Below are 18,872 nucleotides of genomic sequence, written 5' to 3' on the forward strand. Positions count from 1 at the left end.
ATGCACAGCTGTACCAGATTCTTTGTGCACCAGTTTTAGTAAATCTTCACCAATGTGTTTTGTTCCGTTCCTTATTGTGATGTTGTATCTTGTATCCTAATCATTTCCTTTTAATAAAGGGATTAATAAAGTATTCTAAAGTATTCTGAAGAACCTGAAGGTGAGTGTGTACTTACAGTCCCGAGTGGTGTTCTCTGTCCCTCTAGGTGGGAAAATGAAAATCACAAATTCAGTATTTACATGATTTTATACTAGATTGAGGGGGGAGGGATCCAGTCCAGTTGTGGTGTGATGGATTATTTGCACGTTCATTGGGAAATGTCTATCAGGAGGAGTATACAGTAAAACCTTGGACTGTGAGCATAATTTGTTCCAAAAACATGCTTGTAATCCAAAGCACTTGTATATCAAAGCAAATTTCCCCATAAGAAATAATGGAAATGCAAATGATTCGTTCCGCAACCATTCATTCAATAGTCCTGCAGTTTATGGTCCATATAAAAAGATTATAGCGATGTGATTGGTTGTGTAACCATAAAATGTTCCGTCCACAAATAGAAGCCTCCACAAGGGGATTATAAGCAAAATTCAGCAGGAGATCCAGAGTATAAAAGAGAAGAGAGGCGCCTCTTAGCCCTTGTACACACGGTCGGACATTCCGACAACAAAATCCGTCGGAAAATTTTATAGCCCAGCTCTAAAACTTTGTCGGTCGGAAATTCTGATGGAAACAGTCCGATGGAGCCCACACACGGTCGGAATATCTGACAACACAGTCCGATCGGACATTTTCCATCGGAATGTCCGACCGTGTGTACAAGGGCTAAGTGTAGCAATATGTTGCTAAATGTTGTACCTTTATTAAATGTAACCACATTGCTACACTTATGCCCTGTACACACGGTCGGACTTTCCGACGGAAAATGTGCGATCAGATTGTGTTTTCGGAAATTCCGATCATGTGCAGGCTCCATTGGACTTTTCCCGTCAGAATTTCCGACACACAAAGTTTGAGAGCCGGATCTAGAATTTTCCGACAACAAAATCCAATCGTTTAAATTCCGATCGCGTGTAGACAAATCCGACACGCAAAGTGCCGCACATGCTCAGAATAAATTACGAGACGAGACGAAAGCTATCGGCTACTGCCTTCTTTATAGTCCCGTCGTACATGATATATATACGTTACCTCGTTCTGAACGATCGGATTTGCCGACAACTTTGTGCTACTGTGTGTATGCAAGACAAGTTTGGGCCAAAATCCGTCAGAAAAAAATCGGATTTTGTCGTCGGAATGTCCGACCGTGTGTACAGGGCGTCTTTTATACTTAGTTGTGACATGACGCTACTTGTAGATCAAGACATCACTTGTATATCAAGTCAATTTTTTTTTTTAAATGTTGCTTGTCTTGCAAAATGCTCTTTTTAAGGTGTTTCATAATGAGTTAGTATGCTATGCATACTAGCGCATTATGCCTTTGTCTTGCAGGGTTTTTTTTTGTTTTTTGTTTTGTTTTTTTGGGGTTTACAACCACTTTAATTGTTAGTCCATGATGGTATACTTGTTACCATACCATTGATTACATTTTTTTTGTATATTGTATGGTGCAGCTCTCTTATTGAGAGTTTAAATTGACATATTACTTTATTGCTTATCTGCTTAAGGACCGCCTCCTGCACACATATGTCGGCAGAATGGCACGGCTGGGCACAATCACGTACCTGTACATGGCTCTTTAAGTGCCCAGCTGTGGGTCGGGAGCGTGTGGGTCCTGAGCTCCGTGACCGTGGCCGCGGGACCAGCGGATCCGCAATCGGGTCACAGAGCTGAAGAACGAGGAGAGCTCTGTGTAAACCAACCTCTCCCCGTGCTTCCTACTGTGGCTGTCACCGATCGCCACCGATCGTCACTGTTATAGGGAAAGACGATCAGTGATGTCACATGCCAGGCCATGCCCCCTACAATAAAAAAAAAACACATAACGTCGCACATAACCCCTCCTCGCCCCTAGTGGTTAACTCCTTCATTGTCAGTGTCATTTACACAGGAATCAGTGCATTTAACCACTTAACAACCGCCCATTGCTGATTAACGGTTTCAGGGCGGTTGTTTAACTCTGAGAGGCCGTTAATTAACGGCCTCCCAGAATTCTGCTCTCGCGCGCCCCCTGGGGTGCGCACACGAGATCATCCGTGACCGCCGGGTCCACTGGATCGTCGCGGCCGTTTACCACGTGATCGCTCCGTCAAATGACGGAGTGATCACTTGTAAACAAACCGGCGTCATGTTATGACGTCGGTTCCTCCCTCCCTCTCTCTGTACCGATCGGTACAGCGGAGGGGAAAGAGATCGGTGTCAGCAGCGATGTGGGCTGCATCTGCAGTGCCCACATCGCTGCTCACCTAATTTAACCCCTCAATTCCCTGTCAATACTCTGCAATACCCTGCAATATTCTGCAGTACCCTGCCATTACTCTGCAGTACCCCCCATTACTGTGCAGTACCCTGCCATTACTCTGCAGTACCCCACATTACTCTGCAGTACCCCCCATTACTCTGCAGTACCCCCCAATACTCTGTAGTACCCCACAATACTCTGCAGTACCCGCCATTACTCTGCAGTACCCCGCCATTACTCTGCAGTACCCCCCAATACTCTTCAGTACCCTGCCATTACTCTGCAGTACCCCCCAATACTCTGCAGTACCCCCCATTACTCTGCAGTATCCTGCCATTACTCTGCAGTACCCCCCATTACTCTGCAGTACCCGCCATTACTCTGCAGTACCCGCCATTACTCTGCAGTACCCCCCATTACTCTGCAGTACCCTGCCATTACTCTGCAGTACTCGCCATTACTCTGCAGTACCCGCCATTACTCTGCAGTACCCCCCAATACTCTGTAATACCCCCCAATACCCCGCCAATACCCCGCCAATACCCCTGCAATACCCTGCCATAAATTGCCATACCCAGCCATGCTCGGAGATACCCAGCCATACTCTGTGATACCCAGCCATACTCGGTGATACCCTGCAATACCCAGCCATAGACGCCCCCCCCCCCACCCCTCACCGCCCTCCGGTGCTTCTACCAACTCGCCAGTACGATCAAAACCAGAATCTTTTTTTTTTTTTTTTCAGTCATATTGACCCCCAGATTTCACTGTAAAGAGGACCTGTCACCCCATATTCCTATTACAAGGGATGTTTACATTCCTTGCAATTGGAATAAAAGTGATCAAAAATTTATTTTTGGGGAAAAAAATGTCAAACTAAAATAAATAAAGTAAAATGAACAATAAAAAAGAAATTTTTTTTTTTAAAGCGCCCCTGTCCCCATGTGCTCGCATGCAGAAGCGAACGCATACGTAAGCCCCGCCCACATATGAAAACGGTGTTCAAACCACACATGTGAGGTATTGCCGCGAACGTTAGAGCGAGAGCAATAATTCTAGCCCTAGACCTCCTCTGCAACTCAAAACATGTAACCAGTAAAAAAAAAATTAAAGCGTCGCCTATGGGGATTTTTTAAGTAGCGACGTTTGGCGCCATTCCACGGGCATGTGCAATTTTGAAGAGTGACATGTTCGATATCTATTTACGCATAACTTCATCTTTCACTTTATGCAAAAATTGGGCTAACTTTACTGTTTTTTTTGTTTTTTTTAAGCACAAAACAGTTTTTTCCCCCAAAAAAATTCGTTAGAAAAATTGCTGCGCAAATACCGTGTGAGATAAAAATTTGCAACGACCACCATTGTATTCTCCAGGGTCTTTGCTAAAAAAAATATATAATGTTTTGGGGTTCTCTGTAATTTTCTAGCAAATAAATGATGATTTTTACATGTAGGAGAGAAATGTCAGAATTGGCCTGGGTGCTCCAGAACGCCTGATGGCGCTCCCTGCATGTTGGGCCTCTGTATGTGGCCACACTGTGTAAAAGTCTCACACATGTGGTATCGCCGTACTCGGGAGTAATAGCAGAATGTGTTTTTGGGTGTAATTTGTGGTATGCATATGCTGTGTGTGAGAAATAACCTGATAATATGACAATTTTGTGGGAAAAAAAAGGGAAAACAATTCTTGATTTTGCAAAGAATTGTGGGAAAAAATGACAACTTCAAAAAACTCATCATGTATCTTACTAAATACCTTGGAATGTCTTCTTTCCAAAAAGGGGTCATTTGGGGGGTATTTGTACATTTCTGGCATGTTAGGGTCTCAAGAATTGAAATAGGCCGTCAGTCCTTCAGGTGTGATCAATTTTCTGATATTGGCACCATAGCTTGTGGACTCTATAACTTTCACAAAGACCAAATAATATCCACCAATTTGTACTTATTTTTACCAAAGATATGTAGTAGTATAAATTTTGGCCAAAATTTATGAAGAAAAAATTACTAATCTGCTAAATTTTATAACAGAAACAAAGAAAAATTCATTTTTTCGCCAAATTTTCGGACTTTTTTCTTTTATAGCACAAAAAATAAAAAACTGAGAGGTGATTAAATACCATCAAAAGAAAGCTCTATTTGTGTGAAAAAAAGGACAAAAATTTCATATAGGTCCAGTGTTGCATGACTGAGTAATTGTCATTCAAAATGTGAGAGCACCAGAAGCTGAAAATTGGTCTGGTTATTAAGGGTGTTTAAGTGCCCAGTGGTCAAGTGGTTAAATAGCACTGATTGCTGTATAAATGACAATGGTCCCAAACATGTGTCAAAAATCTCCGATGTGTCCGCAATAATGTTGCAGTCACAAGCAGAGATCAGTGTTCACTAAATGAAAGCCCAGCCCCCAACAGCTAGTAACACACCCCTAGGAACACTTAACCCCTACACTGCCACCCCCTGGTTAACCCCTTCACTGCCAGTGTCATTTACCCAGGAATCACTGCATTTATATAGCACTGATTGCTGTATAAATGACAATGGTCCCAAAAATGTGTCAAAAATGTCCGATGTGTCCGCTGCAATGTCGCAGTCACAATAAAAATCGCTGATCGCCGCCATTACTAGTAAAAGAAAAAAAATCATAAAAATGCTATAAAACTATCCCCTATTTTGTAAACGCTATAACTTTTGCACAAACCAATCAATAATTCGCTAATTGCAATTTTTTTTACCAAAAATATGTAGAAGAATATGTATCGGCCTAAACTGAGGAAAAAAATGTTTTTTTATATATTTTTGGGGGATATTTATTATAGCAAAAAGTTTAAAATATTGCAAATATTGGTGATTTACCAAATGAGCTAAAATTTTCAGAATATGTTGGCATAGATATAGTCTATCTTTAGACATAGAATGGTTAACATTTAAGGCCTTTTTTTGTACGTTGAGCCACATTAAGCTCCCCAAAAAACAAGCTTAATGTCCCTAGATTGCCTTGTGGAACACTGAAATACATGAAACATCTAAGATAGGTTTGGAAAGTTAAAAACTTTATTACATGTTAAGCTACATTAAGCCATTTTCACATTAAATGTTTTAGTATGTCCCCCCAACAAATTATGAATATTGGTAGTAATATGCAAGCAATTATACGCAGTATGTGTTTTTATATATTTTACTGGTAAAAATAAAGTTTTGTAAATTTTTTTATATTGTTGTATCTTTGTGATCGCTTGAGGGGTATTTAAGGTCCTACCACCTACTCTCTTACTACATATTCAATATAAGGATGATACCCTCTACTGACACATGTCCCTAGTTGAAACCTCCCCCACACACAAGTTTCTGACATTCCTAGGGAGGGTGGTCATGGGGAAAGCTCTGATATACACCTGTTAATGTGCTTAGCCAGAATCTGCCTCCAAATTATAATTGGGGGGATGACACCATGTTTTACCACACCAGGTGACGCCAACCCTAGTGACGTCACTGGCCAGTAGTGCATATTCCTCCAGTCATGCTGTTTACCATAAGGTGATTCAATTGTAGAGAGGCGACCTGAAACAAACCATTTCTAGTAGTGCCAGGACAAGGTCATCTAGAGCCCAGGGCAAACATGCCAAATTGCTCCCTCCCAAAAAAATAAAATCCTTTCTCTCCACATATGCCCCTAGCATAAATCCCCCCTGCAAAAAAAAGTCTTCCCCCTCCTAGCGCAAAAGCTCTACCATTCAAATTTCCCCTCTAAGCACAAATCCTCTGCCCCCCCACTCCAACCCCCCCACCCCCCTTTCAGCACAAACTCCCCTCCCCCTATCCCCCATCCTGGCACAAATTTCCCCACCAATCATCCCTACTAGCACACATTCCACCCCCCCCAAAAAAAATATTTCCCCTCTACCATATTACTTTTATAGCTCAAACCCCTCAAATCTCCCCTCCCAACACAAATCCTCTTCCCTCATCCCCCTTCTCAACATAAATCCCCCAAATCACCACTCCTAACACTCCTAGCAATTTGCCCTATTAGAATAATTCTTACCCCCTGCCACCCCCAAATTCCCCTTGTTAACACAAATCCCCCCTTCCAATCTCCTTGTGGTGTCCCTCCCCCCACCTCACATGATACGATAGTGCCCAAGGCAGCCACCCCTCTTGCCCACCCCTTGTACCGACCATGATTTCTACTGTGCTGTTTCTTTACAGAACCCCATAGCGTTCTGTGATACTGGTCTCATGGGGGCCTCCTGTGTAATAAATAATTCCTTAGTTAAACAAATTAAATAGTTTTTATAAATAGTAATAAATAAAACATCAGGAAATTAGCTCCCACGAAATGATAGTTTCCCTTTAATTGAAAGCTCAGGACACGTTTCAGCAGGATGTACGGGTCTTTATTTTTCAGACAAATGGTACGTACAATGTTTTCTCATGTGTCATACACGGGTTTGTGCCCCTTTCCAGATGGCATTAGGCACGTTCATAGTATTCAGTGTATGTTCTTGAACATAACTTCCAATGGGTGCAGGGGCCAGAGTCTCCATTTTTGAAGATGTATGGTTTCCGGCAGAAGCAGCCTGGTACACACATCATTATGCAGGGTCTATTTACATCTCTATAGTTTTGACAATTGTCCGGACAGGCAGTCCCACACGAGTTCCAAACCTGGTGAGGGTGCTCGCACTCACGTCCTGTGGAGAAGGAACGAGAAAGCATCTGTTACAAGACCACTAAAGCAAAGCATTTTTTTAATCCCTTCCCTCCCAGCCCCAGCATCATCCCTTTAATGGGGTCTTTATACCCCGGGGGGGAGTAGAAGGACTGCCTGAACACATGAACACTGTGATTGGCTATCATAATGGTCGCATGATCAGGAGGCCACCCCACTTGCTCCCCTTCATTACCAGATAGCAAAAGTTGTCTATGGCAACTCGGTCACTGTGCATGTAATGAGCACGCATGGGCGTCCGCAGGTATGGGCAAGAGGGGTCAAGTGCCCCCCCTTGGAATCAGGGATTGGATCTTAAATTTAGCACAGTTGTGTCATTATTGGGGAGTGGGCAGCCCGCATGTGGGTGCCACCCACTAGTGGGGTGAAACCATCAGGGTGCTGTAAAGCCCCTCCATCAGTGTAATGTGACTTCAGGCTCTTTTCCCTGGTCAGTCCAGCAGAAAACTCGGCAGAGCTGTGACAGAAGAAAGGCGAGCTGCGGGCTATCAGACTTTTCCCCAGCTCGCCCCCCCCCCCCCCTTTCTCCTGTCAGAGAGAAGAGAAGGTGGCTCTCACTAAGTTCTCACCCAGATTCCTGCCCACTCTGTTCCCTCCCCATTGGCCATAATTGAGGGCCACTCAAAGGAGACTAGGAGAGGAGAGCATCATGGGACATGTAGTCCCGAAGATTGGCAGCCCCATTTTCCACAGGGAGGAGGCTACAGCTCGATCAAGAGAGATTGAGAGACTGCAGCCTGGAAAAAATCTGAGGGAGAGAGTGCTACAGGACAAAGAATGAGGCGTGTACTGGGTGGAAGCCAGAGAGAGAGAGAGAGCCATACTGCCCAGTTCCACCAGAGAGAGCCACACTGCCCAGAGCCACCAGAGAGAAAAAGACAAAGCCACTACCAGGGTACAGACATGATACACTACTGACCAGAGTCGCCCCTGGGGAACCCAGAGTGAGTGATCATCCAGTCGGAGGGATTACTGCTGTAGTTTTGCGGGGTCTGGTAAGAGGGCCTGTTGACCATTATCTATTACTTATCCTACAGACTATACTATATCTGCAGTCTCTGACCTTGATAATGTGATAATGACATTGTCGAAAAGGGGCAGTGCACGGGTGACCCTAAAATGGTGCCCCCCCTTGAAAAAAGTTCTGCAGATGCCCATGTGAGCACGCTCTAAGCATAAAAACCTCAGCTGCTGATGGCCGCGTGTGGTTGTTGAAGCCCACCCTCTCTGCCACCGCACATATGCGTTATACATAGTTAGTAAGGTTGAATAAAGACACCAGTCCAACCTGAGTGTCTACAATTGTCCCTATCCCTGTACATTGCACACTCACATCAGTCCCTACCCTCAAGGAGCCCCCAATCCAAGGTCCCCATTCATATACTAGGGCCAATTTTGCACAGAAGTCAATTAACCCACCTGCATGTCTTTGGAGCGTGGGAGGAAACCGGAGTAAACCCACACAGGCACAGGGAGAACATGCAAACTCCAGGCAGGTAGTGTCGTGGTTGGGATTTGAACCAGTGACGCTTCTTACTGCTAGGTGAGAGTGCTAACCACTACACCACTGTGCATGGCAAAAGATTAAATGTGAAACAATTTATAATACCATTCACAAACCTACACATAAAAGCCCCCAAACATTAAAATTATACTAAACACTTCAATACTTCAATTTCTGGATATGGATGATGCCACTGTTTGCCGAGCAGGCATTTTTCTGGCACTTTTTGTTTAAATCAGTATTTTTTGAAAGAAAATTTCTTAGAACACCCAAACATTATACATTTTTTTTTTTTTTATCAGAGACCATAGGGAATAAAATTTCAATTTTGTTTTTTATGTCGCCCGGTATTTGCACAGCAGTTTTGCAAACACAATTTTTTGGAAGAAATACACTTTAGTGATTAAAAAAACAACAAAAAAAAACAATATTTACCCCATTTTTTTTTTTTTTTTATAAAATGTGAAAGATGATGTTACACCAAGTAAATAGATACCTAACATATAGACTGATATGGCATTTGGGTGACAATCTAATATTCCACACCTCATCCCCATGAATTTAACATAGAGCAACCAAAGACCTTAATGGGATTTTTAAGGTGCCAACTATCATAGAGAGATCAACTTTATATAAAATGAATCAAGTTTATTGGCATTGGATAAAAAAGACAAAAATTGATTCAATAAAATACATGGAAAATGTACATTAGATGGTCTGTGATATCCCCTGAAGAAGCCAAGTTTGGCAAAACATGTCGGGATCAAACATCTTGCTCTGACCATCGCTGTTATGGACACTCACTACCTGTAGCGTGATTACCTTTTCTTTCCACTTGACCCTCCCTTCTAGATTGTAAGCTCTAATGAGCTGGTCTCTCTGATCCCTCCTGTATTGATTTGTATTGTAAGTGTACTGTCTGCTCTCATGTTGTAAAGGGCTGCGTAAACTGTTGGCGCAATATAAATACTGTATAATAATAATAATAATATGTATCAATTTTTGTTTTTTCACACCCAGGCCAATTCTGCCATTTCTCTCCTACATGTAAAATTCATATTTTTTTGCAAGAAAATTACATAGAACTCCCAAACATTACATATATTTTTTTTGCAAAGACCCTAGAGAATACAGTGGTGGTCATTGCAACTTTTTATCTCACACGGTATTTGTGCAGCAATTTTTCGAACACTTTTTATTGGAAAAGAAAAAACAGTTTCATGCTTAAAAAACTAAAAAAATTAGATTGTAAGCTCTAACGAGCCGGGCCCTCTGATTCCTCTTGTACCAAACTGTAATGTAACTGTAATGTCTGCCCTCAGGTGGTAAAGCGCTGAGCAAACTGTTGGTGCTATATAAAACCTGTATAATAATAATAATAATTAAAGTTAGCCCAATTTTTTGCATAATCTGAAAGATGAAGTTACAGCGAGTAAATAGATACCTAACATGTCACACTTCAAAAGTGCGCACGCTCGTGGAATGGCGCCAAACTTTGATACTTAAAAATCCCCATAGGCAACGTTTTCTATTTTTTTTACTGGTTACATGTTTTGAGTTACAGAGGAGGTCTAGGGCTAGAATTATTTCTCTCTCTTTAATGTTCGCGGCAATACCTCACATGTGTGGTTTGAACACCGTTTTCATATGTGGGCGGGACTTAACTATGCGTGGGCTTCTGCGTGCGAGCTCGCGGGGACAGGGGCGTTTTAAAAATTTTTTTTTATTATTAATTTGAATTTAATTTTTTTAGTTTGACACTTAAAAAAAACAAACACTTTTATCACTTTTTTTATCACTTTTATTCCTATTACAAGGAATGTAAACATCCCTTGTAATAGGAATATGGCACGATCGGCCCTTTTTACAGTAAGATATGGGGTCAATAAGACCCCACATCTCACCTCCAGGCTGGGAAGCCTAAAATCAAAAACAAAAAAACTAATACGGATTCCCAGCCGAGGCGGCGTCATTTTTTTGAATGCAGAGGCCGGGCGCAATGTTATGATGTCACGCCCGGCCTCTGCATTCAAAAAAAAAAAGGTGCTGCCTTGGCTGGGAAGCTGTGATAGTTTTTTTTTTTTTTTCTGAATGATCATAGAGACTCCGGCGACTATCTGGTCTGCTGGAAATCTCTATGATCACCATACAGGGCCGGCGGATCCGTTCTCCAACTCAACGATGGAAGCCGTGAGTCGGTAGAAGCACCGGAGGGCAACGGGAGGGGGGCATACCCTTCCACCACCCATAAGAATGAGCAAGCAGTGGAACTGCCACTATGATCATTACTATGGTGTAGGGAATCGCCGGCTGAAAAAGCTGATATCTGAATGAGGTCTGTAGCTGCAGGCATCATTCAGATATCCCCCTGCAAAGTCAAGGATGTCCCTGGACGCCCTCCCGGCACAAAGTGGTTAACCAATGCTAATAAACTTGATTAGTTTTATAGAATATTTATCCATGCTTCCGGCACCCTGCATGTAGATTAGGGGGCCGGGCACATGGATTGGGGGGGCAGTGCCCATGTGGCCCTAATGAGCAGCCACCACTAGATAGGAGTAGGAAAGCGTGTTGATGGGGGAATTGAGCAATTTTAATTTCTTTCAACTATCGTGGAAGGAAAGAAAATGATATAGTCTATGGCAGGGATAGGCAACGTGGGATCTACATTTCCCATGGGTCATTGCAAGGCTGGCAGTTACAACTACTTCCAGAGGCATGATGGGACTTGTAGTTCTGCAACAGCTGGATTGCCCCAGGTTGCCTACCCCTGGTCTGTGGCTTGCCATAGTTTTGATGATGCCGAAATTTATATATGTATTTTCAAGCAGTTCAATACTGCTTCCCCACAGAGAACAAGGATCCTTTTTTTCAACATGCTGGCAGAGGATAGGATTTTCTACTCAGGCTGTGGCTACTTTGTAAAGAAAACAAGGCTTTGCACACTATTTGTGTTGATGATCCTGGAATGTATTTATCTGATTTCATATGTAAGTTTGGTTGGGCTTTCATGTAGACTTTAGTTGTATTTGGTGATTGTAGTAGATTGCTATTGTGACTCCGCTGCCTGCTGACTTACCGTGACCCCCTGGATGGGCCTGGCACACTGCAATCAGCGCTGTAAAGAGAGACAGAAGAGAAGAGTTCAATCAGTTCTGAAAAAGCACAATATGTACAGCCAATTTGTTGTTTTGATTGGTCCTAAGACTCCCTGGCCAATTAGGTCACGGGAACTGCTTCCTGATTGGCTTTGAAGAGAATCGGGAAGACAATAGCGAATATTCATTCACTATTGTCACACAAGTGGGTATGTTGAGGCCAATTAGAGCCTCTGGCTCTGATCATGTGCTTCAAACCCCCCTCCCCCCCATTGAAATACATGCATCCAGCACTCCGCATGTAGATTAGAGGGGGGCGGCGCCTGTGTGCCCTGCATGAGTGGCTGCCACTGGATATGGACTGGGTAGTGTGTTAGGAATGAAAGGATGCCACGTTGTTTTATGGATTTTTAGAAAGGTCCTTCTCACCATAGGCTCAAGTTCATTCTCATTCCTCATTGCAATAATGACTATTCATATCAGTAATGAGAGCCAATGAGAGCCGAGCATAATGGTCTTTTGCAATGGTTATGACAGCACAGCTATATATGTGTATGTGTGTATATATATATATATATATATATATATAAATACAGAATTAATATATAGATTTTTTATTTATTTATAATAAATACATAAATAAAAGGGAAGTATAGTGTGTATATATTACTGTAGTGTTTCCAATTCCACTCCAGAAGATTTACCGGTACTCCCTTCATGACCAGCCAATTTTTTGTTATTCGTTAATGCGTTATATTAAGTAGTAATTGCTACACTGTACCCAAACAAAGTTTATATATATTTTTTTCCCACAAAAATAGAGCTTTGTTTTGATGTTATTTTATCACCACTTTTTTTTTTTTTTTTTGCTATATAAATGAAAAAAGACCAACATTTTTGAAAAAAATAATATATTTTTTACTTTCTGTTATAAAACATATCCAGGGGCGGACTGACCATTCGGCCCCTCGGGCAGTGCCCGAGGGCCCCCGGGCCACTAGGTGGCCCCATCAGGGTTTCCAGCCTCAGTAAAACCAGGGACAGTATGAAAAAAATCTGTGTTTTTTTTTTTTACATCTGTCTCTGAAGTGTCCCTTACCGACATCCTTTTGGTCTAAAAATCCTAAGATTATAGCTGCCCCACCTCTCCAGTACCTTCTCAGCCAATAGAAACATGTCTGTGTAGTGCTTACTCACCCAAAGTAACAACAAGAAGAATGTTGGTGATTCTCATCTTTATGCCTTTAGGTAGCTAAAAAATAAATAAATACATAAATAAATAAATAAATAAATCTGTCTCTGGAAAAAGGTGCAAGTTGTTCTTTAATACATGCTGCCTGTTGCTGAATTCTCCTTTTCTCTCCTTCCTATCTCTGTTGTCTGTCATTCAATGCCATTATTATGCAACAAACATAGATCGCTATATACAATCTATCTATCTATCTATCTATCTATCTATCTATCTATCTATCTATCTATCTATTTATCTCTATATGTATATCTATCACCCATGTTGGGTATGTGCAGTCCTGACCTGTATGTGTATATATAGATATATAGATATATATCTATATCTATATCTATATATCAATATATCTATATCTATATATATATACCTATATCTTTATCTATATCTATATATCTATAGAGAGAGAGAGAGAGAGATCTATATCTATATCTATAGAGAGAGAGAGAGAGATCTATATCTATAGAGAGAGAGAGAGGGATCTATATCTATATCTATATAGAGAGATAGAGATCTATATCTATCTCTATATCTATATCTATAGAGAGAGAGAGAGAGATCTATATATATATATATATATATATATATATATATATATGAGCCACATGTTGAGTGTGTGCAGTCCTGACCTGTATGTGTGTGTATATAGATTATATATAGATCTATATATCTATCTCTCTCTCTCTCTCTCTCTCTCTCTCTCTCTATATATATATATATATATATATATATATATATATATATATATATATATATATAAAGAGAGAGAGAGAGAGAGAGAGAGAGAGAGGGGGAAAGAGAGAGATCTCTATATATATACACACACAGAGTATAGTAATATAGTTAATATTACTACTACTTGTCATAAATGAGATTTAACACAGTTATAAATATATTTGAACCTTTTTATATCCAATCTAAAGGAACTCTCCTACCATTCTTTAGTTTATTGGGTCTGTTATCAGTGGCATTATTATACAATGATTATATTTATGTATAATATATTTTATAATTCTCTTCTTTTGATGTAGCAAACTGAACAAAGTTATGATAAAATTGCAGTTCTTCCTTTATATAATGTATCTGTATAAAAAGATACATCAATAAGTCTGTTATATCTTTGTGAATCTGTCTACATGACAAGTAGGGATCTATAGTATAATAATAAGGGGAGATCCTGGGCTCCAAAGAAGATTATTATATAAATGTTAATGGTGTTTCCCTCCCCATCAGTTGCTCCCTGTTTCTTTGTAATTTTCTGTTTCTTTGTAATTAAAAAAAAAAAAAAAAAAAAAAAAAGAGGAAATGTTAAACAAAATCATAGAATTCTTTTAAAATCACTTCCACCTGTTTCCAGCGATAGTTTAACAAAAAAAAAAAAGAAAAAGTGAGAAATCTGATGCCGTGTGGAGTCACTTTTCAATTTGCTTACCTTGTGACACATTATTGACTTTTTACTTGTAAATATTTGTTAGAGCTAAACTCACTAAAAACTCTCAGACTTTCTATCTAATAATAGAACTGATAGAACAGAATTCTAGTCTGCACATTCCTTGGACTTGTTACTTTGTTTCCAGTTATTACAGAATAAGATCTCCTCCAGACAGGAAAATATCTATATTGTCATAGAGAACAATGGAAGGATGATAGAAGAGTTTCCACAGATCAGTTTGTGTTTGTATCTGATGTGTCTGGATAGTTTACTAGAGAACAGTTACAATTTAGTTGTATTTGATACTAATTTCTGTTATTGGTAATTGTATTGTGTCAAAGAGGGAAATTTACTAAAACTGGCGCACAAAGAATCTGGTAAGGCTGTGCATGGTAACATGGTATCAGCTTCTACGTTTTATTGGCAAAGCTTAATTGAAAGAGCTTAAAGTGATACTAAAGGTTCATGTTTAAAAAAAAAATAACAAACATATCATACTTCCCTCCACTGTGCAGCTCGTTTTGCACAGAGTGGCCCCCGAACCTGCTCTTCTGGGGTCCCTCGACAGCTCTCTTGGCTCCTCCCCACATGAGATAACCCCCTGGGAGAAGCGCTCTTCCGGGGGATTAACTTGCGGGTGTGCTCCTGAGTTCAGCATTCTGCGTCCATAGACGCCGAATGCAGAACTCAGCCACGCCCCGCGGTGACCGCGTCATTGGATTTGAGTGACAGCAGTGGGAGCCAATGGCTGTGCTGCTATCAATTTATCCAATCAACAGCCAAGAACCCCCTGGCAGAGAGACAGCACGTCCCTGTGGGACAAGTTCGAGGGCTCAGGTAAGTAAAATGGCCGCGGGGGGGGGGGGGGGGGGCTGGGGGGCCGGTCACTGACAGGTCTTTTTCACCTTAATGCATAGGATGCATCAAGATGAAAAAACACTTACCTTTACAACCCCTTTAAGTTAGAAGCTGATTGGTTAACATGCACAGCTGTACCAGATTCTTTGTGCACCAGTTTTAGTAAATCTTCACCAATGTGTCTTGTTCCGTTCCTTATTGTGATGTTGTATCTTGTATCCTAATCATTTCCCTTATAAAATAAATTAAGGGGTTAATAAAGTATTCTAAAGTATTCTGGAGAACCTGAAGGTGAGTGTGTACTTACAGTCCCCGAGTGGTGTTCTCTGTCCCTCTAGGTAGGAAAATGAAAATCACAAACTCAGTATTTACATGATTTTATACTAGATTGAGGGGGGAGGGATCCAGTCCAGTTGTGGTGTGATGGATTATTTGCACATTCATTGGGAAATGTCTATCAGGAGGAGTATACAGTAAAACCTTGGACTGTGAGCATAATTCGTTCCAAAAACATGCTTGTAATCCAAAGTATTTGTATATCAAAGCAAATTTCCCCATAAGAAATAATGGAAATGCAAATGATTCGTTCCGCAACCATTTATTCAAAGGTCCTGCAGTTTATGGTCCATATAAAAAGATTATAGCGATGTGATTGGTTGTGTAACCATAAAATGTTCCATCCACAAATAGAAGCCTCCACAAGGGGATTATAAGCAAAATTCAGCAGGAGCTCCAGAGTATAAAAGAGAAGAGAGGCGCCTCTTAGCCCTTGTACACACTGTCAGATATTCCGACAACAAAATCCGTAGGACAAAGTTGTCGGAAAATCCGATCGTTCAGAACGTGGTGACATTCGTTCGTTACGATGGGACTACGTTCAGGCTAGTAGCCAATAGCTTTGGTCTAGGAATTTGATCTGAGCATGCATGGCACTTTGTCCGATCGGAATTCTCTACAAATGATCGAAAAAGTCCGATCGGATCATGTTGTCGGAAAATTTTATAGCCAGCCTTTAAACAACCTTTGTCGGTCGGAAATTCTGATGGAAACAGTCCGATGGAGCCCACACATGGTCGGAATATCTGAGAACACGGTCCGATCGGACATTTTCCATCGGAATGTCCGACCGTGTGTACAAGGGCTAAGTGTAGCAATATGTTGCTAAATGTTGTACCTTTATTAAATGTAACCACATTGCTACACTTATGCCCTGTACACACGGTCGGACTTTCCGACGGAAAATGTGCGATCGGATTGTGTTGTCGGAAATTCCGATCGCGTGCGGGCTCCATTGGACTTTTCCCGTCAGAATTTCCGACACACAAAGTTTGGGAGCCGGATCTAAAATTTTCCGACAACAAAATCTGATTGTTTAAATTTCCGATCGCGTGTCGTCAAATCCGACGCGCAAAGTGCCGCTCATGCTCAGCATAAATTACGAGATGAGACGAAAGCTATCGGCTACTGCCTTCTTTATAGTCCTGTCGTACATGATATATACGTCACCTCGTTCTGAACGATCGGATTTGTCGACAACTTTGTGCTACCGTGTGTACGCCAGACAAGTTTGGGCCAAAATCCGTCAGAAAAAAATCCAACGGATTTTGTCGTCGGAATGTCCGACCGTGTGTACAGGGCGCCTCTCTTCTCTTTTATACTTAGTTGTGACATGACGCTACTTGTAGATCAAGACATCGCTTGTATATCAAGTCATTTTTTTTTTTAAATGTTGCTTGTCTTGCAAAACGCTCTTAAACCAAGTTACTCTCAATCCAAGGTTTTACTGTAAAATGTAATTTTATTTTTTTTTTAAGAAACATAAAAAGTTTGTTTTAGGGTAAGTCTATGGAGGGTAAGCTATCATTGTGTTCTGGTGGAGCAAAGTTTTTGAAATCTGTACTGTACTTCCCAATGGCATGTATGGTGGGGTGGGGGGGGGGTATTTTAATAATAAGGATTTTAGCTGTGCCCCTCTTAAATGTAAAAAATACTATTTTAGTCTCAATTTTCCATCAGTTGAAGAAGGGAAGGCTTTAGTTCATGAGTCGTCAGTGGCAAAAACAAAAATGTAATGTAAAACAGCACAGGGTGATTTTCTTGCAAACTAATATCTTAAATTAGAATTACTGAGGTCTAAGAGAGTAATATTAATCCAGATAATTAATTCAAATTTATTTAAGAATGTCTGGAAGGAATCGCACCCTTCAAAAAAAAAAAAATAATTGCCTTTCTCTGGAAAAAAAAAACTGCAAAATGAATGGACATTGGCCAAGCTCAGCTTTTTTGTTTGCCCAACATTTCAGTAAGTCAGAAGGTGATGGTGGTTTAACCACTTCCCACCCCCCACCCCTACGGAGGGGACGATGCGGCTCTCGTTCTGGGTGGACATCATATGACGGCGCACCAGAACAGCCGCTGACATGCAGCGTGGCGTTCGTGGCCGCACCGTGTTGCTAGGACCCAGCACCATCCCGATCTCTGTAAAGAGCCGATGACACGGCTCCTTAACCATGTGATCGTCTGTATCCAATCACAACCGGTCATATGTAAATACGGAAGTGCCGTGAATAGGCTCTCCTTGCTTCACACTGACAGAGTGCGTGGCTAGGAGTGCCGATCAGGGGAATTTCCTCACAGGGGAGACCAGGGCAGGTATTTAGGGCACTGATCATCAATGCCCTGATTACAAGAAAGCCTCAGCAGCAGGGCAGGACTTAGGGTGGTGGGGGCCCCTGGGCTTGAGTCACTTTCGGGCCCTACCTTCTATGCATTACCGTATTTATCGGCATATAAAACTTACATTTAAACGCCCATCAATACAGCCTTATCAGTGTCCATCTGCAGCCTTGTCCATCATCTGCAGCCTTGTCAGTGTAGTCTTTGCCATTTGCAGTCTTAAAGTTTAAAAATGGCGCCGCCAGGATACAGAGTCCTGTGTATCTCGGTGGCTCTCGGGTCCTCTTGGCAGCTCTCGGTCCTCTCGCAGTCCCGAGCGGAGCCGAGAGTAGCCAAGTGTACTCGGCTCGGCTCACAGTCACGCCCAGTCCCTGTGTTATGTCCATCATAGGGCAGGACTGGGCGTGACTGTGAGCCGAGCCGAGTACATGGGCCATGTATCTGGGCGGTGCCCCCTATTGGGCAGGGCCCCTGGGCTTGAGCAGCAGTGCCTATCAGTGCCACCAATCAGTGCCCATAAGTGCTGTGTTGTCCTATTCTCTATGTACCTAACATATGGTTCTACTCTATTATTGCTTTGTGTAACAGTCTATGCTTATTGTACAATACATAAATGCTGGATTTGTAAATGGATTTTTAAATGATAAAAATGATTAAAAAAAAATAAGTGCATGTAAAAATCAACACATCAAAAAATGCATCTTTAAAAAATTAATATTTAAAAAAATTCATATAAGGTCAGTGCTCAGACGATAAAACAGTTTCTGATTGGCTACCGTCCCTGTGCTTCTCTCTCTGTGAATGGAGAGGAAAGATACATTGTATCTTTCTCTCTCTTTGCAGAGAGAAAGAAAAACAGTGTGGAAAAATATTAAAAATACAATTATAATAATAAAATAAAAATAATGAAAAACAAAAATGCCTAAATCAATG

The 18,872-nt window shown here is 41.4% G+C and overlaps 1 long non-coding RNA gene across 1 annotated transcript; it reads right to left on the reverse strand.

The window, feature by feature from the left end:
* Positions 1-6,774: 6,774 nt before the first annotated feature.
* On the reverse strand, positions 6,775-15,662 carry LOC143933088 (uncharacterized). The gene is made up of 4 exons (XR_013263006.1): positions 15,571-15,662; positions 12,925-12,979; positions 11,709-11,747; positions 6,775-7,087 (listed from the first exon to the last, which is right to left on the reverse strand). It is a non-coding gene; the product is annotated as an uncharacterized LOC143933088 (long non-coding RNA).
* Between the last annotated feature and the right edge of the window lie 3,210 nt (positions 15,663-18,872).

Source organism: Lithobates pipiens, unplaced genomic scaffold (assembly GCF_037356315.1).
Source record: "Lithobates pipiens isolate NorthernLeopardFrog02 unplaced genomic scaffold, aLitPip1_a1.2 Scaffold_27, whole genome shotgun sequence".
NCBI classification, from domain to species: Eukaryota; Metazoa; Chordata; class Amphibia; order Anura; family Ranidae; genus Lithobates; species Lithobates pipiens.